The following is a 16,247-nucleotide window of genomic DNA, read 5'->3' on the forward strand; positions in this document are numbered from 1 at the left end:
ATTTGTAAGTGTTGTATGTTCTAACAATGTAGAAAGAACACAACTTAAAACTTGAGCTGAGAATAAAGACAGAAAGTAGAAAAAGATCATTGTTGCATAGAAAACAGGCAGGTGTCAAATTATACCATTTAGAATGAACAATCCACATAGTAAAAGGTTAAGTAAGAAAAAAGATGAATAAAGATATTTTAAAAGTCACCAATGCAAGGGTAACTACTAGAGCAAAGATGTACATTTTTTTAAATCTCAAGGGAAATCTTTTGAAAAGAGCAAGGAAGACATATATAGAGAAAGAAACACACTAAACATAACAATAGATAGAAAAATAATAGGATAAATTGACATAAGGGGTTGACACCTAATATAATAGTCATATCAGTATATGTGAATGAGCTTAAGTTGCCTAGAAAAAGAAATCGATTTTCAAAATAACTTACAAAGCAATAGTCTGTGGCATATTCCATATATAGGAGAAACATTTAAAACCAAGTGATCCAAAGTCTTTAATTTTAATGAACAAGAGAATGTAAAAAAGAAGATGGGCAACATCATGCTAGCTAAATGGGAATAACTCTAAAGCAGAAGTAGCTACTCTAATATTACCCAATGCAAAATTTAGAACACAGAGCATTAAACAAGACAAACAATGGCATTATAATGCAAAAACCAACAATCTACAATAAAACATATTTTATTAAATAATATCTATGTAAGAGAACATACAAAACCCCCCTATATGTAAAATAAAAATAAAAGTTACAGCAATGCCAGAATACATAGAAACAATAATGATGAGACAGTTTTACATATTACAGGACAAGAGAAGTCATGTGAGCAAAATAAACATGGATAGAGAAGACTTAACCAATATCAATGATAAATTAGATTTCCTAAATACGTATCAAATGTTATACCCTTTAATGAAGAATATTTTCCCTTCTCAAAGGAAATGTAAGTAAGTTCCACAGTAAGAATATTATAATTATCTAATCACAATGAAGTGATAGAAATCAAAGGCAAAATTTAAAAATGCTCTTCCAAAGATAAAGGAAAAGAGACTAACTTCACTCTTCAACTTAAAACAACAAAAGCCTCTGAATGAAACATTTAAAACAATGATTTTTAAGATACTGGACATCAAACCATGAAAGACAGTGATCCTGAAGAACTGGAAAACAAATGAGATAGTTCTACAATTTCACCAGCTGAGTCCCTTGAGTGGATTTCCAGGCCTCAGTGCAGGAAAAGGAAGCCCAGGTAGACTCACAGACTTGAGAAACTGGACATCTGAGAAGATTAGGATGTCCAGAGTTCATAGGACAGAGTACCAGAGAGACGAGAGTGGCAGAGGGTCTCCGTCAAGTATTCGGTGGAATGCTGATGAGTACATACATGTGAGAAACTACCTAGAGCCATATAAAGACTTACCCGAAAGGATTAGAGGAAACACTGCCAGGTACTTTTACAGGGCCAAGAATCATGTCTGTTCCGAGTAGCTGAGCTGGAAAATCTCATAATTCATGCAGAATTGTCTCAAGTACTCACGAGGATCTTACCTCAGAATGCTCTAGACTAAATGCTGCTATCCTTCCACCTAACTAATCTTAAAAGCAGGACATGAAAGGACTAACTGTCTCCAAGTAACTTAACAGCATTCCAAAACAAAGCTCAAGAGTATTTATAGGGAATATATAAATATCTAACACCCAATAAATTAAAATTCATAATGTCTGGCATCCAATAAAAAATTGCCAAGCATGCCAAGAGGCAGGAAAATACAACCTATAATAAGGAGAAAAATCAATCAATTAAAACCAACCAGAATAGTACACAAGTGTTATAATTAGCAGGCAAGGACATTGAAACAGTTATGATTGTAATTCACATGTTCAGAAAAGTTGGTATGGAGACATACATGATGTCTAAAAGTTATACATTGAACATCTACAGCTGAAAACTATGTTTTACATGAAAAAAACATTAAATAGGATTAATGGCAGATTAGACATTAGAGAAAAAAAAGATGACTGAACTTGAAGATAGCAACAGAATAAATCTAAAATAAAACACAGAGAATATCTCTAATGTCTGAAATCATAAAAAATGAAATGAGCTATAGGACAATTTCGTGCTGCCTATCATACCTGTAATGGGAGTCCCCAAAGAAAAGACAAGAAAAGAGACAAAAAAAGAATTTCTGAAGAAACATAATGGCCTAAAACAACAAGAATTTGATAAAAACGATTAACCCATAGACCCAAGAAGCTCAAAAGCCCCAAACACAAGAAGCACAATAAAAACTATGCTAAACCAAGTCATATTAAAATTACTCAAAACTAGTGATAAAGAGAAAACCTTAAAAGCAACAGAGAAAAAGACAAATTACATAAAGAACAACGAAGATATCATCTGATAGCAGTTTCTAGACAGAAACAATGAGAGCAAGAAGACAGTGTAGCACCATCTTTAAGATACTAAAAGAAGTAAACTGTCAATGTAGAATTCAAAAATGAAAGCAAATAAAGAATTCTTTAGACATGCAAAAGCTGAAAGCATTCATGCCAGCAGAGTCATACTACAAGATATGTTAAAGAAGGTCTTTCAGGCAGAGTGAAAAATAATAGCAGACTGAAATACGGATCTACCCAAAGAAATGAAAGGACAGGAAATGGTAGCCAGGTGGATAAATACAGAGATGTTCCTTGACATACAATGCAGTGTGTCCACATAAACCTATCGTAAGTTGAGAATATCTTAAGTCAAAAATGCATTTCATACACCTAATCTATTGAACATAATAGTAGCTTAGCCTAGCCTACCTTAAACATGCTCAGAACACTTAATATTAGCCTACAGTTGGGTAAAATCATCTGGCAACACAGCACACTATAGGTGTATTGGTTCTTTATGTGCCCTGTGTGGCTGACTGGGAGCTGTGGCTTGCTACTGCTGCTCAGCAACATAGGAGAGCAGAGCTGTCTACTGAATGCATATAGCTTGTGCACCATCATAAAATCCAAAAATCGTAAGTTGAACCATCATTAAGTCAGAGACCATCTGTATAGGATTTTCTTATTATTTAAATCTCTTTAAAAGATAATTGCCTTTAGAATAAAAATAACTGTAGTGTACAATTTATGATATACGTAAAAGCAAAATATATGACAGGGATAGTATAAAGGCCAGAGGGACATAAATGAAATACACTATTAAAAGGTTCTTATACTATGTATAAAGTAGTATAAACTTACTTGAAGGTATATTGTGATAAGTTGAAGTATACTGCAAACCCTAAAGCAACCACTGAAATAGCAAAACAAAGTATTATAGATCATAAGCCAACAAAGAAAAGAAAATGGAGTTTACAACAACAACAAAAAACCCTCAATGAATTCAAAAGAAAACAAAAAAAGAGGAAATTGGAAATAAAGAACATATGGGACAAATAGAAAACAGATTGTAAGGCAATATACTTAAACCTAATCATATCAATAGTCACATTGCATATAAATGCATGTGGCCACACTGCATGCATCTAAACACCCCAATAAAAAGGCAGAGATTATTCAAGTTGATGAAAAAAGCAAGCCTCACTGGTGCTGCTTACATAAAACTCACTTTAAATATAAAGACACAAATAAGACAAAGAAATAGGAAAAGACATACCATGCTAAAACTAATTCTTTAAAAGCTGGAGTGGTTTGTTGACATCAAACAAAGAAGATTTCAGAACAAAGAATATTATCAAGGATAAAGAAAGCAGAAAGTTTCAAACGATAAATGATAACTAATCAGTTGGAAAGACATAAAATTCTAAATGTCCATGTGCCTAAAAACAGTTTCAAATACATAAAGCAAAAACTGGATAGACAAATCCACAATTATAGCTGAAAATCTTAATATCCTTCTCTCAATAACTGATACAACAAATAGAAAGTCAGTAAAAATATAGAGGATTTGAACAGCATAATCAACCAAGTTGAACTAATTGATATTTATAGAACACTGCATCCAAAAAACAAGAGAATATGCATTCTTTTCAAGTGAAACCAAGATATTCTGAGCCAAAACAAGTTCTAGTACATTTAAGATAATTCACATCATGCAAACTATGTTATTTACTTTGTGATTTTACATTAGTTTACAAGACAATGGAATTAATGTAGAAATCAGTAACAAAAAGATCATTGAAATTTCCATATATTTGTAAACCAAATAACATACTTCTAAATAAGCCAGGAGTCGAAAGAGAACTTTAAAGGAAAATTATAAAGTATTTTGAACTGAATAAAAATCAGAACAAAAATTATCAAAATTTGTGGGATGCTGATATGATATTACTTAGGGGGAAATTTATAGCACTAGATACCTAATAAAAAATGAATAATAGTCTCAAATTAATAAAGCACTATCAGAAAATAACTAGAGAAAACCCAAATTCCAATACCAAAACTAAGAGAGGTGATATCATTATAGATTCTACAGACATTAAAAGGATAAGAAGAAAATATTTTTGAACAATTTTATAATAAATGTAACAACTTAGATGAAATGAGTAAATTCATTAAAAGACATAAACTCCCAAACTTTAAGTAAGAAGAAACCTGAACAGTCCTATGTCTACAAAAGAAATTTAACTTGTAATCATAAACCTTCAAAAAAGGAAAACTTCAGACCCAGGCAACTTTACTGTTGAATTCTATCAAACATTTAAGAAAGACATAATACCAATGCAACACCAACTCTTCCAGATGATAAGAGAAGGGAGTACTTGCAAAATCATTTGATAAGATAACCATTATCTTCATATCAAAACCAGATAAAGATATTACAAGCAAAGAAAACTAAAGACCAATATCTCTCATAAATATAGATATAAATATTCTTAACAAAACTTTAGCAAATCAATACAACAAAATATTAACAGAATAATACGTTAAAACAAGTGGGATTTATCCCAGGAATTCAAGGTTGGTTCAACATTAAAAAAAAAAAAAATCAGTAAAGTTTACCATATTAAAAACAAACAAAATAAAAAGCATGTGAACATCTTTGCAGACACAGAACAGTATTTTAAAAATTGAATATCCATTTCCAATAAAACCTCACAGGAAACTAGGAATGCAAGGAACTTCTTTAATCTCACGGTGTCCTTTCAAAACCTACAAATAATATCATATTTAATAGCAAAAGACTAAATGCTTTCCCCCAAGAACAGGAACAAGTAAGGAGATCTGCTCTTACAATTTCTATACAATATTTACTGCAAGTTGTAGCTAGAGCCATAATGCTAGGAAATAAAATATAAAGCATCCAAGTTTGAAAGGAAGAAGCAAAACTGTCTTTATTCACAGAAAACATGACGGTCTATGTAGAAAATCCTATGGAATAGAACGGATTCCTATGGGATTCACTATAAGAATTACTAGAAATAACAGATGATTTTAGCAATGTTGTGTAATACAAGGTCAGTATGCAAAAATCAATTGTATTTCTGTATATTAGTAACAAATGGTAGGAAATTGAAATTTCTAAAATGCCATTTGTAACCATATCAGAAATATGAACTATTTACAAATAAATCTGACAAAAGATATGAAAGACCTGAACATAGAAACCTATAAATTGTTGATGAGATAACTTAAAATAGACATAAATAGACCATATTTATAATTAAGAAGGCTCAATATTGTTTAGCTGTAAATTCCCAAATTTATAATTAGATTTAATGCAACCCCAATCAAAATTTCAGCAGGCATTTTATTTTGTTTTTTATTTTTTAATGACAAGCTAACCTTAAATTCTATATGGAAATTGAAGGACTGAGAACAATCAAAACAACTTTCAAAAAGCAGAACAAAGTTGGAGGATTCATGTTACTTGATTTTAATAATTAATATAAAGTTAGGGTATTAGTCTGTTCTCACATTGCTGTAAGAAAATACCCAAGACTGGGTAATTTATAAAGAAAAGAGGTTTAATTGACTCACATTTCCACATAACTGGGAAGGCCTCAGGAAACTTGCAATCATGGCAGAAGGGGAAGAAAGGCACCTTTTTCACAGCACAGCAGGAAGGAGAAATGCCCAGGGAAGGGGGAAAATGCCCTAATTAAACCATTAGATCTCATGAGAACTCACTGTCATGAGAAGAGCATAGGGGAACCTGCCTCCATGATTCAATCACCTCCATCTGGTCCCTCCCTTGACACATGGAGATTTATGGGGATTACAATTCAAGATGAGATTTGGGTGGGGACACAAAGCCTAACCATCTAGAGTAATCGAGACAGTGAAATCAGCACAAAAATGGGCAAATAAATCAATGGAACAGATAAAAGAGTCTAGAAATAGGCCCTCACATATATGGACAATTGGCTTTTAACAAAGGTTCAATGATAATTCAGTGGAGGAGAGATAGAGGTTTCAACAAATGGTTTTGTAATAAATTACAAAATATGATACTATCATAAAACTGACATATAGACCAATGAAACAAAATAGAGCCCAGAAATACACCTATTCATGATCATAAGGATCCAACCTCATTCTTTTGCATGTGGATATCCAGCTTTTCCATCACAATGTGCAAAAATATTCCATCCATACCTTGTACCATATACAAAAATTAAAATATATTTCAGATCTAGCCAGAAATGGTGGCTCACATCTGTAATCCTGGCACTTTGGGAGGCTGAAGTGGGCAGATAATTGAGGCCAAGAGTTTAAAACCAGCCTGGCCAACATGGTGAAACCTGGTCTCTACTAAAAAATACAAAAATTAACTGGGCATGGTGGTGCATGCCTGTAGTCCCAGCTACTCAGGAGGCTAAGGCAAGAAAATCACTTTAATCTGGGAGGTGTAGGTTGCAATAAGTGAAGATTGTGCCACTGCATTCCAGCCTGGGTGACTATTATATATATATATATAAATTATATATATATACACATTATATATATTTATATAAATACATATAGATTTTATATATATACATAAAATATCAATATGTATAACAGATCTAAACGATCTAAATGGTCTGAAAGCATAAAACTTCTTAAGAAAAAACATTTGCAACTGTGAAGACCAGGGATGATACCAAAATCATGATCATATAAAAGAACAAATTGGTAAATAAGGATTCAACAAAATTAAATCTTTTCTTCAAAATATATTCTTTTTCCTATATATTAATTATCATTATTTGAACACCTTTTTTAAACCTGTAAATCTGAACAAACATACATTTTGCAACCTTGATCAAACTATTTTATTTTATTGTGGTAAGAACACTTAACACGAGATTTATACTCTTAACAAAATTTTAAGCGTACAACATGTTATGGCTGATTATAGGAAAAATAATACAGCAGATCTCTATAGCTTATTTATCTGGTTTGACTGAAACTTTATTCCTGGTGTTAGTAACTCTTCATTTCCTTCTCCTGTATTCTTTGGCAACCACCAGAGAGCTCATTTAAGTGGAATCATGCAGTCTTTCTGGGACTGGCTGTATTAGTCCATTTTCACAGTACTATAAATACCTGAGACTGGGTAATTTATACACGAAATAAGTTTAATTGATCACAGTTCCACATGGATGGAGAGGCCTCAAGAAACTTACAATCATGGCAGAAAGTGAAAGGGAAACAAGGATCTTCTTCACATGATGGCAGGTGAGAGAAATGTGAGCAATAGCAGGGAAAACTGCCTTAGAGCCACCAGATCTCGTGAGAACTCACTTGCTCTCACGAGAACAGTATGGGGGAAACTGCCCCCTGGATTTAATCACCTCCCACTAGGTCTCTCCCTAGCTAGACATGTGGGGATTATGGGGCTTACAATTCAAGATGATATTTGGGTGGGGACACAGCCAAATCATATTACTGGTTTATTTCACTTAGTGTGATGTCCTCAAGATTCATCTATGTTGTCACATATTACATAATTTCCTTCCTTTTCAAGGCTGAATAGTATTCCATTATATGTATATACCATGTTTTCTTTATTCATCTGTCTATGGACATTTAGGTTGCCTCCACATGTTGGCTTTTGTGAATAATACTGTAATGAGCAGAGGAGTGCTAATACCTCTTTAAGATCCTGATTTCAATTCTCTTGGATAAATACCCAGATGTGGGATAGCTAGATCAAAAGATAGTCGTATTTTTAATTTTTTGAGGATCTTCTATACTGTTTTCCATAGCGGCTGCACCATTTTGCATTCTCACTAACAACGTGCAAGGATTTCAGTTTTTCCACAACCTCTTCAACACTTTGGTTTTTCTGATCATAGCCATCCTGAGAGGTGTGGGGTGTTAGCTCATTGTGTTTTTGACTTACATTTCCTTGATATTTATTGATGTTGAACACTGATGTTTAATAACCTAACTATCTTAGTTTCTTAGTTTGCTTTTTTCCTATTGAGTTGTAGCAATTCCTTACACATTTTGGAGATTAACCCCTGATCAAATACAAAGCTTGCAAATATTTTCTTCTATTTTGTAGTTTGTTTTTTCACTTTGTTGACGGCTTCCTGTGCAGAAGCTTTTGAGTCTAATGTAGTCCCACTTGCTTATTTTTGTTTTTATTGCCTATGCGTTTCTGTCATATTCATAAAATCATTGCCAAGACTAAGTCATGAAGCTTTTCTTCTATGCTTTTTTGTAGGGGTTTTACAACTTCAGTTTTACAATTAAATCTTTAATCAATGTTAGCTTTTGTGTGTGGTGTAAGATAAGGGTTCAGTTTTATTCCTTTGCATGTGGGTATCAAGTTTTCCATCATCATTTCTTGAAGTGATTCTCTCACCCATTATATATTTTTGGCACCTTTGTGGGTGATCAGTTGAGCATTTATGAGCAGACATATTTGTGGGCTCTCTATTTTGTATTATTGGTCTATATGTCTGTTTTTATGCTGGTATTATATTGTTTTGATTGTTGTAACTTTGTAATGTAAAATATTTTGAAATCAGCCATTTTTTATACAAGTCTTTCATCTCCTTGGTTATATTCATTCCTAGGTATTTGATTCTTTTTGTTGCTATTGTGCATGAGATTGTTTTCCTAATTTCCTTTTCAGATAGTTTGTTGTTGGTACGTAGAAACATAACTGATTTTTGTATCTTATTTTTGTATTCTACAACTTTACTGTATCTATTTATTAGTTCGGCTTCCCAAAGTGCTGAGATTACAGGTGTGGGCCACCGCGCCCTGCCGGTTCTAATAGTTTTTTAATGGAGTTTTTAGAGTTTTCTATATATAAGATTAAGCCATCTACATGAGGGATAATTTTATGTCTTCCTTTCCAAATTGTATACTCTTTTCTTTCTTTTTCTTGCCTAATTGCTCTGGGTAGCAAATCTAATACTATGTTGAATAGAAGTGGCAAGAGTGAGCATCTTTGCCTTGATCCTAATCTTACAGGAAAAGTTTTCAGTTTTTCACCATTGAGAATGGTGTTAGCTGTGAAGTTTTCATATATGACCTCTATTATGGTGATGTAGTTTCCTTCTATTTCTAGTTTGTTGAAAATTTTTATTATGAAAGAGTGCTGAACTTTGCCAAACACTTTTTCTGTATTGTGACAATCACGTAATTTTTATCTTTTATTCTGTTAATGGGTATATCACATTAATTTTTGTATGTTGAATCACCGTTTATTTAAGATAAACACCACTTGATCATAATGCATGATTTTTATAATATGCTATTGGATTTGGTTTGCTGATAGTATATTGAGGATTTTTTTTTAACGTATATATCCATCAGGGGAACTGGATACTGGCCTGTAGTTTTCTTTTCTTGTGGTTTCTTTTACTGGTTTTAGTATCAGGATAATGCTGGCATCTTCAAATGAGTTTGGAAGTATTCTCCCCTCTTCAACTTCTTGAAGGAGTTTGAGAAGGATTCGTGTTAGTTTTTCTTTAAACGTTTGGTAGAATTCACCAGTGAAGTCATCTGGTCTTGAGCTCTTCTTTGTTGGGGGGTTTTTGATTACAAATTCAATCTCTATATTACTTATAGGTCTGTGCAGGCTTTCAATTTCTTTAATCTTGGTAGGCTGTATGTTTCTAGGAATGTATCATTTCTTCTGGGTTATTCAGTTTGTTGGTAAATAATTGTTCCCAGAAGTCTCTTATAATCTTTTTAATTTCTGGGGCACCAGAACCATTAAGTTCTAATGACCCTTCCTTCAGTTATAGTTTTATTTATTTTAGTTTTTATCTGTTTTCCTTAGTCTAAGGATTTGTCCACTTGTAAACATTTTGCTTATCTTTCGAAAAATACAACTCTTAGTTTTGTTGATTTTTTTCTATTGCTTTTATATTTTCTGCATTTATTTCTGCTCTAATCATTGTTATTTCCTTCCTTCTGTTAACTTTGGGCTTAGTTTGTTGTTCTTTCTCTGATTCCTTGAGGAATATTGTTAGGTTATTTGAGCTCTTTCTTCTGTTTTAGTGTAGATAGATATTTCTTTCTATGAAACTCCCTCTAAGTACTGCTTTTGCTGCATCTCTAAGTTTTGTATGTTGTTTTCATTTTCATTTTCCTCAAAGTATTTTATGATTTTCAATTTTTTCTTTGACTCAATGATTGTTCAAAAATGTATTTAATTTCTACACATTTATGAATTTTTCAGTTTTCTTCCTGCTGTTGATTTCTAGTTTCATGCCACTGTGGTCAGAAAAGATACATGATATAATTTTAACCCCATTAAAATAGTTAAGAATTGTTTTGTAACCTAATATATGATCTATTTTGAAGAGAGATCCTTATGCTGCTGTTGGGTGAAATATTCAGTATATGTCTGTTAGCTCCATTTGGTCTATAGTGTGATTCAAGTTCTCTGTTTCCTTACTAATGTTCTTTCTGGATGTTGTGTCCACTATTGAAAGTGGGGTGTTGGAGTCTCCTACTATTATTGTATTTCTATCTATTTTTCCCTTCAGTTCTGTTAATGTTTGCTTAATATATTTAGGTGCTCTTATGTTGGGTGCACATATATTTATAATTGTTATAATCTTCCTTGTGGATTGACTCTTTTATCATTATATATTAATACTCTTTTTCTCTTAAGAGAATGAGAATGCAAGCTAAAGGCTAGGAGAAAATATTTGCAAAATACATATCTAACAAAGGATCTAACACATCTATAAAAACCTTCACAATTCAGTAAGTAAAAAACAATACAAACCAATAAGAAAATAGGCTAAAGATTTGAATATACAATTCACCAGAGAAATTCTACAGATAGCAATCAACAGATGAAAAAATATTCAACATTCAGTTATTAGAAAAATGCAAACTAAAGTCACAATGAGGTATCACCACACACATTTTAGAATGACTAAAATTTAAGAAATTAACTTTGTCAAATATTGGTAAGGATCTGGAGGAACTAGAAACTCTCACATATTGCTCTTGAGAATTAAAGTGTATAGTCACTTTGGACAACAGTTTGATAGTTTCTTTCCTTATTTTTTCTTAAGAGATCAGGATCTTGCTATGTTAATCAAGCTGGCCTCAAACTCCCAGGCTCAAGAGGGATCCTCTTCAGCCCCTTGAGTAGCTGAGATTACAATAGTGCACCACTGCCCCTGGTTGGTAGTTTCTAAAAAGTTAAACATACACTTATCATATGATAGAGTCACTCAACTCCTAAATATTTATCCAAGAGAATAAAAGCATATGTTCACACAATGTCCTCCAAGGTTTTTAGCAGCTTTATTTGTATTAGCTAAAAACTGGAAACAACACAAATGTCATCATCAGGTAACTAGATAAACAAATTATTGTACAGCCATATGATAGCATTCTATTCAACAATAAAAGGAAATTAACAGTAAAACTAATGTTTTAATCTCAAAGCCATTATGCTGAGTGAAAAAGTCATACCAAAAATAGAGGACATACTATATGATTCCATTTATATTAAATTCTATGGAGGGCAAACTAACCCATAGTGACAAAGCAGGTGAGTGGTTGCTTGTGGAGAACGAGGTTGACAGCTAGGTTACAAAGGGACAAAAAGAGATTTTTTTTAGTATGTTCATTATCTTGATCGTGATGATAATTTTATTGGTTTTTTATAAATGTCAGAGTTCATCAAATTGTACTTCTTGAATATACGAAGTTTATTATATGCCAATTATATATCATTAAAACTGTTAAGAAAAGATTTTTACGTCAAAAAATATTTTAAAAGATGGCCTTCTAATTGAACTTTAAAATAATGTATTGTTAAACAATTGAGTGATAATTAAAGTACAAACAAGAATTAAAGGATTCTGAAAAAAAGATAATTAAACCACTATAAATATCCTATCTATAAGATATGTTTAAAACAGTAATCAGAGGATAATGTATGGCTATGAACACTGTATCTCGAAACACAGAAGAATGAAAATGACTTAATTCAAAAATATATAATGTCCCCCTAAAAATTACAAGAAAGAAGCATAACAACTGTACATTATATGTACCTAACAACAGAGGCCCCAAATATATGAAGTAACAACTGTTAAGTTGAAGGGAGAAATAAACAATTCAACAATAATACTTGGATATCTCAGTGTATCACTTTTAATAATGGCTAGAATAACTAGATAGGAGATGATAAATAAAATAGAAGACTTGAACAATACCATAAAATAACTGGACCTAATAGACATCTATAAAACACTCAATTGAACAGCATATGTTCTTCTCAAATCCACATGGAACATTGTCCAGTATAGATCATAAGTTTGGCAACAAAACAAGTCTTAGTAAGTATAAAAAATAAAATTATAAAAAGTATCTTCTTCAATCACAATGGAATAAAATTAGAAATCAATAGTAGGAGGAAATTTGGAACATTCACAAATATGTAGAAATCAAATTCTTCACCAATCTAATGGCTCAAACAATAAACCATAAGAGATACTTGAAAATTCTCTGATATAAATGAAAACAAAACCAAAGTATGCCGAAATGCGTGAGATACGGTGGAAGCAGTATTGAGATGAGAGTTTTCATTGCAAACATCCCCATTCAAAAGAATAAATATCTCAAAGCAATAACCTAACTATATAAGGAACTAGAAAAAAGAACAAGCTAAATTCAAAGCAAACATAAGAAAGGAAATAAGAGTACAGTGTAAATAAATGACATCGAGAAGGGAAAAACGATAGAGAAAATGAACAAGCACAAAAGTTAGTTCTTTTAAAAAAATCAACAAAATTAATGAAATCAAAACTTTAGACTTACCAAGAAAAAAAGAGGACTCAAATTACTAAAATCAGTGATGAAAGAGAGGACATTACAATTGACCTTACAGAAATAAATGGAGTTATAAAGAAATAATATGAACAATTATATACCAACAACTTAGATAACCTAAATGAAATAGACAAATTCCTAGGAAGACACAAACTACCACCTTGACTTATGGGTACATACAAGCATAGACACACGGCTCAATGGAATCAAATTTAGGGTCCAGAAATAAACTCATGTACTTATGGTCAATTGATTTTCACCAAAGATCTGAAGACCATTCAGTAGAGAAAGTATACTATTTTCAACAAATTGTGCTGGAAGACAGCTGGATACGCACATGTAAAAGAATCAATTTGGATATCTACACATAACATGTACAAAAATTAGTTAAAAATAATAAAGATAAAATATAAGTGCTAAAACTATAACTCTTATTTAAAAAAAACAAATCTTCATAATCTTGGATTTGGCAATAGATCCTTAGATAGGATAACAAAAGCAAGCAACAAAAGGAAAAGTAATAAATTGAACTTTGTCAAAATTGAAAACTTTTGTGCATCAAACACTATCAAGAAAGTGGAAAAAACAACCAACAAACTGAGGGAAATTATTTTCTAATCATACACCCTGTGAGAAACTTCCTATGAACTAAATACTTGCCCCAAATTCACATGAGGCAGAGCTCTCATGAATGGGATTAACACTCTTATAAAAGACACCTGAGAGAACTCCCTTGTCCCGACCACCACATAACCTAAGTATATGCTTAAAAAAAGTATATAGGAAACACTGCAAGATGGCCACATATGAACAAGGAAGTAGGCCTTCACTAGACACTGAATCTGCTGGCACCTTGATTTTTAACTTCCCAGTCTCCAAAACTGTGAGAAATAAATTTCTGTTGTTTCTAAGCCATCCAGTCTATGGCACTTTGTTTCAGCATCACAAACAGACAAAGCCAGGTCTAGGACTGTGAATATATAAAGAACTCTTAAAATTCAACAACAAAAAGAACACAAACCAAATTTTTTTAAATCGTTGAAGGACTAGACCAGATATTTCTCTTAAAAGACATACCAAGAAGATATAATCAATAAATACATAAAAGGATATCTAGAATCTTTAGTAATTAGAGAAATGCAAATTAAAACCATAATGAGGTAACACTTCACCCCCACTAGGATAGCTATAATTTAGCAATCACAACAAAAAGAAAATAAGTGTTGACAAGTATGTGGAGAGATCAGAACCCTTATATGTTGCTGGTAGGAACATAAAATAGTTCAGCCACTGTGGGAAGCATTTTGGCAGTTCCTCAAAAACCTAAATATAGGATTACCACATGATCTAGCAATGCCACTCCTAGATACATATCCAACAGAACTGGAAACATGTCCAAACAAAAATATGTGTACACACTATCCATAGCAGAATCATTCCTAACAGTCAAAAAGTAGAAACAATCCACTTTTCAAATGGTGAACATTTGATGAATCCAAATGTTCATCAACTAGACACACAATATATGGTATATCCACCCAATGGAATATAAGCCTTAAAAACAGTGAAGTATTGACACAGGCTATGATATGCATGAACCTTGAAAACATTATGCAAAGTGAAAGAAGCTAAACACGAAAGGTTAAATACTGTATGATTCCATTTATATGAAATGTCCAGAATAGGCAACTCCATTGAAACAGAAAGCCAATTAGAGGCTGAAGGGAGGGCAGAACAAGGAGTGGCTGCTTAATGAATATGTCTGTCTGTTCTAGCACTGCTATAAATAAATACTTGTGACTGGGTGATTTATAAAGAGAAGTTTCTGCTGCACAACAGCCTGGGCAACAGGATGAAATGTTGACTCAAAAAAAAAAAAAAAAAACTAGCTTTAATTGGCTCACAGTTCCACAGGCTATACAGGAAGCATACATAGAAGCTTCTGCTTCTGAGAGGCCTCAGGACACTTACAGTCATGGTAGAAGGCAAAGGGGAGAAAGCATTTCACGTGGCCAGAGCAGGAGGAGGAAAGGGAGGAGGGAGTTACCACACACTTTCAAACAACCAGATCTCAGGAGAATTCATTATTGCCACGACAGCATCAAGGAGGATGGTATTAAACCATGAGAAACCGCCCCTATGATCCAATCACCTCCCACTAGGTCCCACCTCCAACACTGGAGATTATTATTTGACGTGAGATTTGGGCAGGGACACAGATCCAAACCATATCAATGTGTATGGAGCTTGTTTGGGGGGTGATAAAAATATTCTGGAATAGAGTTAGTGATAATGCTTGCACAATTTTATGAATGCACTGAAAGCCACTAAATTGTACACTTAATACTGTGAATTCTATGCTATATTAATTTTATATAAACTTTTTAAGAAGGATATGGGAGGCTCAAATACAATGGCACATTTGAACTTTTCAGGACAAGATCTTTTAAAACACTTGCCCAATAAATATGAATATATGGGCATCCCCCAATTGGCCTTTAAGACATTCTTCTCATTGGCTAAGAACATTCTCATCTGCTCAGCAGCAGCCTCCTATTGGCTGGACCCTTGATGCTGAGGCTTGGAGGCAAAGCCTGGGTCTTCTAGGCACAGCAGATAAGTCAGGGGAAGGAAAGTAGGGGTTTTAGCAAACCCTCCAGTTAGGGGTCTGGGTCCCCAAGAGCTGACTGAGTCTGTTCAAGCATTTCTCTCTAGTGCCAGGCCTTTGGTTGGTGTAAATAGGTCAGAGGTTGGCATTGGGGGGTCTGATTTGCAGTCTTACTATTCTTCTTTTTTTTTTTTTTGAGACATAGTTTCGCTCTTGTTACCCAGGCTGGAGTGCAATGGCACGATCTCGGCTCACTGCAACCTCCACCTCTTGGGTTCAGGCAATTCTCCTGCCTCAGCCTCCTGAGTAGCTGGGATTACAGGCACGTGCCACCATGCCCAGCTAATTTTTTGTATTTTGAGTAGAGACGGGGTTTC

At 33.2% G+C, this 16,247-nt stretch overlaps 1 protein-coding gene across 2 annotated transcripts in view; it reads right to left on the reverse strand.

Annotated features, from left to right (window-relative positions):
* Nucleotides 1-16,247, reverse strand: part of LOC144582330 (uncharacterized) — a 43,804-nt gene that overhangs the window by 17,734 nt on the left and 9,823 nt on the right. The window lies entirely within an intron of this gene.

Source organism: Callithrix jacchus, chromosome 4 (assembly GCF_049354715.1).
Source record: "Callithrix jacchus isolate 240 chromosome 4, calJac240_pri, whole genome shotgun sequence".
NCBI lineage: Eukaryota > Metazoa > Chordata > Mammalia > Primates > Cebidae > Callithrix > Callithrix jacchus.